Source organism: Triticum urartu, chromosome 3A (genome assembly GCF_056163025.1).
Source record: "Triticum urartu cultivar PI428250 chromosome 3A, HENAU_Tu73, whole genome shotgun sequence".
Lineage (NCBI taxonomy): Eukaryota > Viridiplantae > Streptophyta > Magnoliopsida > Poales > Poaceae > Triticum > Triticum urartu.
In genome coordinates this window covers 37,127,880-37,133,805 of record NC_141875.1, presented here as the reverse complement: position 1 = coordinate 37,133,805, position 5,926 = coordinate 37,127,880, and the positions used below count along the sequence as shown (strand labels likewise).

Here is a 5,926-nt window from a genome sequence, read left to right as displayed (position 1 = left end):
GAAAGAGAAAATTTAGTCTATTTGGATAAATTTGGTGGCTTATTTGCCTCTTATTTTAATAATACAAATAACAGACTTTTATTCCCTCAGAAAATATAGTAGACTTTTGGATATAGCCCTGGCCCCCCAAATTATGTATAACTATATACACACGCGCGCACATACACACACAGATAGATGAAATCTCGCAATTGATATATAGTGGATTGTATGCATCAACAGGGATATTGATCAGTTCAGCTCAAATCATATATCTATGATAATATCTCACCACTAATTGCAGGATCTCCGAATAAATTAATTACCATATATTTTGTTATTATGCACTTATGTTCAACATACTCATATATATTGAAGCGAGAGAAGTGGACCATGTCGATTGGTCATTGGGTGTTCGTAAAGCCAGGCTGAACAGACAAGCAGTAAAAAATTGATATGACAGGGAGACGTTTGGTGTATGTTATGGCCATTATCTTGTTCATCGGTTGGGGTTGCAGAGTGTAAGTATAAAGGTCTTCATCCTCTATTATTTTATTGTTTTCATAGCCTTTGTGTTTTCAACAAGACAAATAAAAACATATACCCTTTTCTATCAAATAGAAAACTAATGCTTATCTATAATACCTAAATAGTTCGTCCCCACTATCCTATTTCTCTTAAGATGCAGCCTATCCACATCAGCCGCAATTACTCCTATTTGTCCTGATCAAGCAGCTCACCACGTCAGCATTTTTTCCAGGACAAATTGGGTGGTTCGTGGTAGCCGAAGAGGCCTTTTTGGTCCCTCCGGCATTCTCCTGGGCAGCAACCCCCTCGCCTGCCACCTCCGGAGACAAGGATCAAACTTCTCTGGTTGTCTTCAGGCGCGCAACCCTCCGCCCTCCACGGATTCAGGCATACCGGCCAGATCCGCCACCGAGAAGTGCAGCGTTCACATTGCGACTACGCCGCTACCCTCCAGCCTCGAGGTGCCCAACCCCTGCCACCTCGACGATTCCGCCTCCTCAAGGATGACCTCCACCACTTCCCTACTACACAGGAGGGCCGCCGCCGCCGCCTCTCGGTGACTTCCCCTGCCTGTGCTAAATCCCCCCTTTAAACAGTGGAGCGGCATCGCTCACATCATCTTCCACTGGTAGAAAAAGGGCCTTTAGTCCCGGTTCGTAAGGGCCTTTAGTCCCAGTTCGTAAGGGCCTTTAGTCCCGGTTCCTGAACCGGGACTAAAGTGTCGGTACTAATGCCCTGACCCTTTAGTCCCGGTTCAATCCAGAACCGGGACTAAAGGGCGCGGCCACGTGGAGCTCCACCTTTAGTCCCGGTTGGTAACACCAACCGGGACTAAAGGAAATTTTATGATTTTTTTTTTTAAAAAAAAATTTGAATTTTTTTTTTGAATTTTTTTTATTTTCAAATTTCTGAATTATTTTAACCTCTAGTCTGTAATCACCACCCCTCATCACTTCTCAATTTATCCTCTAATCACCCCTCATCATTCCAAATCATCTAACTTCCCGAACGATCACCCATCCTCCCACTCCCCCAGCTTGAGCACGCTTAACTTCCGGGTTCTATTCTCCCTCGCTCCAAGTCTGCACTTGTTGTTTTCCTGACAATAGTAAGATGTCAATCCTATTAACCTTCAGGAATTTTGCTTGAGCATGAAGTGACACATTTCACTGTTTGAGTTTGAAACTATTGTTTTAAAAAACTATAATTATTTAGTAACACTAATATTTCTTGAATAATTAGTTTGACCATTGTTTAACCACAGTTGACCACAGTTTGACCAGATTTGACCAAAATTGAAATAATTAAAATAATTATTTAGTAACACTAATATTCTAGAATAATTAGTTTGACCATTGTTTGACCATAGTTTGCCCACTGTTTGAATATTTTTCAATTTTTTCCACTCTAAATCTTAAAAGCCCCGTAACTTTTTTTCTATTAGGTTTTTGAGGATTTTGAAAATGTTTAACGGGGTTCCCCCCGTTAAATATGGATGTAACTTTTCGAGTAGATGATTTTTCATATAAAAAACTTTTTCATCCGAGTTAGTATGCAAAAGTTATGCCCATTTTTTCAAATTTCAGAGAGATTTTGCAAATAAAGTCAAAATTCACATTTGCAAATTTTCCCAACAACTAGACCACATATCACATGGGAAACTTATTTTCTTTTATTTTTTTTGACATTTCCATCATTTTCTTTTTTTAAAAAAACTGAAAAGGCGATCCCGGGGGGGGGGGGGGGGGGTAGAGTTTGAAAATGGGACCTTTAGTACCGGTTCGTGGCACGAACCGGGACTAAAGGTCTCAATCCCATTAGTCCCTGTTCGTGCGTCAAACCGGGACTAAAGGTGTAATCTTAGTCCCGGTTCATGTCTTAAACCGGGACTAAAGGGCCCGAGTGAACCGGGACTAATGCCTTAGCCGCATGAACCGGGACCAATGCTCACATTAGTCCCGGTTCGTGACTGAACCGGGACTAATGTGAATATTGCCCCGTGACCATAGCCCTGTTTTCTACTAGTGTTCAACGATCAGGTTGTTGTTTGCGCCTCATGCTGGCCACGTAATATGCAGCAATCTGGCGTTCTCTCTTGCATTATCAATGTTCTCTTGCATTATTGATCTCAAAGCACATTATTGCCTGTATTATAGATTACTGATCCATGCCATTTTGATTATTTTACTATCATTGCAGATCCGTTCTTTTTGTCCTGAATTGTCTAGGAACTTTCCACATGGTGACTTTCATTTAAAGTATCAAAGATAGAAATTAGTGGATTTGGTCTTCACACCACTCATGTTTCGGCACTGTACCGACAATCTTTGAGTCTATATCGCCATCCCAACAAGATATGAGTTACATATTAGAAGTGCATTCATGTTTTCTATTTTACACCATCTCGAGTTTATCATGACCTCAAATGGTTGCTTTCTGTTGGACAGTTACTTCATCTGATCGACATTTTAGCTATCTGTGCATCTGATACAGTCACCTGTAAAATCTTTTGTATTTTCTTAGTATATTTTATTGTTGGTTCTAGACATTATTTGTCAGGTAACAATTTCTTACATTTATTAAGTCAAACTTAGCTCACTGTCACCGACTTGACTTCATTTCGCTACACCATAAAATTACATAAACATGTTGACTCCTCCATAGATGTTAATCAATGTAATATTGGCCTCTACCTGTTGATCGTGCCAGGGATATGAAAAGGATAAGGTACCCCCTTATTAACACAATTATGTTTTTTTTGCTAAGAAAACTTCGTAGTTACAACACTGTTTTTATATTTGTAGTTGCGAACATGATGTTAGTATCTTTTGTTTCTTATGTTTTCCTATTCAGCATAGTGGTGCTTAAGATCATCCTTTAGAAAAATTAATCTAGAACGCCTATTTCAGTGTTGTTTCTCGGTGGTTCATGTAAGACATTCATAATCTGTTGCAACATTTGATCAGGTTTGTTACATCTTTGTCTCCATGTATTTAGCCGCTTGACCTACCCAAGTGATCATGCACACATTATTTGACAATTCATCACTTTTTAGTCTATATAACAGGCTAAGGAGATTTATGCTGCGACCCTATATGTAGTTCTTCAATGGTGAACTTTCTACATTGCAGAATCCTCTTTTTAAGGTATGACATTCCAAATGATTTTCTGATTTCACATGTACAATTATTTGTTCATTCCCCATTGTTGTGACCTCCATGGTTATCGGCAACAAAATCTAGGCAGGCACCTCTTTTTCACTTGTGGCCTGGCACCAAAATCTAGGCAGACCTACATTTACAGGCCGTTTCCAATGTATAGGTGCCATGAGCTCTGTGAACATATTTCTTTATGTTTATTACTCTCACTCTTGATAATTTTGTGCTCTCTCACTTGTGGTCTGGCAAGGGATGATCTTTTACGTACTGTCTCTTGGCAGTATTTTTTTCTAACTGTATAATTCATCTATGCTTAGAATAAATGTAAATAAACAAAAGTGGGCTGAGTTCTTGCCCGACTTTGCTACATGATGCATCTCTCTTCCTCCCATGGCATGACGTCAAGTGATCAGTCTTTTTTAGGGAACAGTAGTCCATTTATTGCTATGTCATATAACTACGTGCATCCTTATTCTTAGAGCATCTTCAATAGATTGTATGTTAGTCTTGTTAGTAAAATATCCATGTCATCAACCAACAAGCTATCATACAACTACTCCAATGGGTTGTATCTAAGGTATCCAATAGATGATAAGAAAATAAATGTGATTACTCTCTATTTCACCTTGGAGCTTGTGCAAAGGTTGTTGGTTATTCTACATACAACTTTGCTCTCTCTCCACATTTATTACATGCCACATCATCACTTTGTCCTAGGTGGAAAATTTACCAACACCTATCTTACAGCTGTTGGAGATGCCCTTAATGATTAGCTTTGTCCCCTAACATCCACTGTTACTAAAGCGACAAGGCTCCTGCTGCCATGGTTTGTGTCTTTGATGGGCATACTAAAAATTGAAGTCTCTCCTGGTCGAACAAGTGGAGTGAATACGTTCTCTTTTTGCATATTGACAAACTACAAGCAGCTGATGGGCACCTCTCAAGTTCCTACCCATTTCAATTTACTTTGGATATCTTTTGCTGGCTCAAGTTCTCAGTTGCAAGATATTTTTCGGCAGCTCCTTCAAGTCAAAGTTAACACACAATATCTGGTCCACTGTAAAAAAAAACCTCCTAGATTACATTTGTGCCTTACGTCATGTTCGTGTAAAGGAATATAGCTAGCTGTAGTTTTCTTTGATTTTTTTATTTGTCCTGCAATGCTGACACTTTATCCCGCCTTCATGAAGAAAATGCATGTAAATTATTGGAGGGATAGAGTTTGTTGAACAATAGATAAATAGACTATTTGCGATGGAAGTTGCTGTTTTGAGACCTGTTGCATTTGGAAAGTATGTAACGGAGAAGTCTTTGATAATGTACTTCCAAATGTTCCCGTTTAGTACACAGAACTAAATAGAAGAGAGTTAAAAGTAAGTTTCCCTTCCCCCAAACTCATAACATTATTCCAACCGAAAGAGTACCATGATCATCAAAACTATCATTTTATGTAATCACAAATGTTATTTTTTCACCATACAATCCCGCAGCAACGCGCGGGGAATCATCTAGTATGATCAAATATGCATGCAATAGGTCGTCTCGAGGCTGGGAGAAAGAGCTATCTAGATTATCATACAAAGACAAGTGTTAGTGCCATCACTGAAAGCAAGATAGCTTTAAAGTTTTGCGTCTTGAGGACATGTATTTCAACAACAAGTTATAAAGCTTGCTACTGCTGCTTCAACAAGGGTCAACATGACGAACCCCCCCCCCCCCCCCCCCACACACACACACACCGTGTTTCTCCACAAGGGAAGAGTGCTTCAATAATTGTCCTTATTGCTACCCCAAATGTCCTCTTCCAACCGTCAAGGAATTTCATCCATGACCGAGTGTTATCTTCTTAGTCGAAATAAGCAACAAGTTTGTGTGCACCTAACTATAGATCCGTATTGGGAAAAAGATCTATTGTATTTTTCTTTTGTTTAATAATACAATAGATCTTTTGCACACTAGTGCAGAATCGGGTTTTAGTCCCGGTTCGTAAGGACCTTTAGTCCCAGTTCACCAACCGGCACTAAAGGGTGGGGACTAAAGCCCTCCCCCCCTAGCGCATATAGTCCCCAAAAACAAGGTATACCTATTAATATCCGACATAATGCATGTACGGTAATTAATATGGCAATTATCTGTTGGGGAACGTTGCAGAAAACAAAAAATTTCCTACGGTTTCACCAAGATCCATCTATGAGTTCATCTAGCAACGAGTGATCGGATGCATCTACATACCTTTGTAGATCGCGAGTAGAAGCGTTCAA

General features: G+C 39.6%; 1 pseudogene; it reads left to right on the top strand.

Annotated features, from left to right (window-relative positions):
• Positions 1-435: 435 nt before the first annotated feature.
• LOC125546565 (uncharacterized) lies at positions 436-5,496 on the top strand (annotated as a pseudogene).
• The last annotated feature ends 430 nt before the right edge of the window (positions 5,497-5,926 follow it).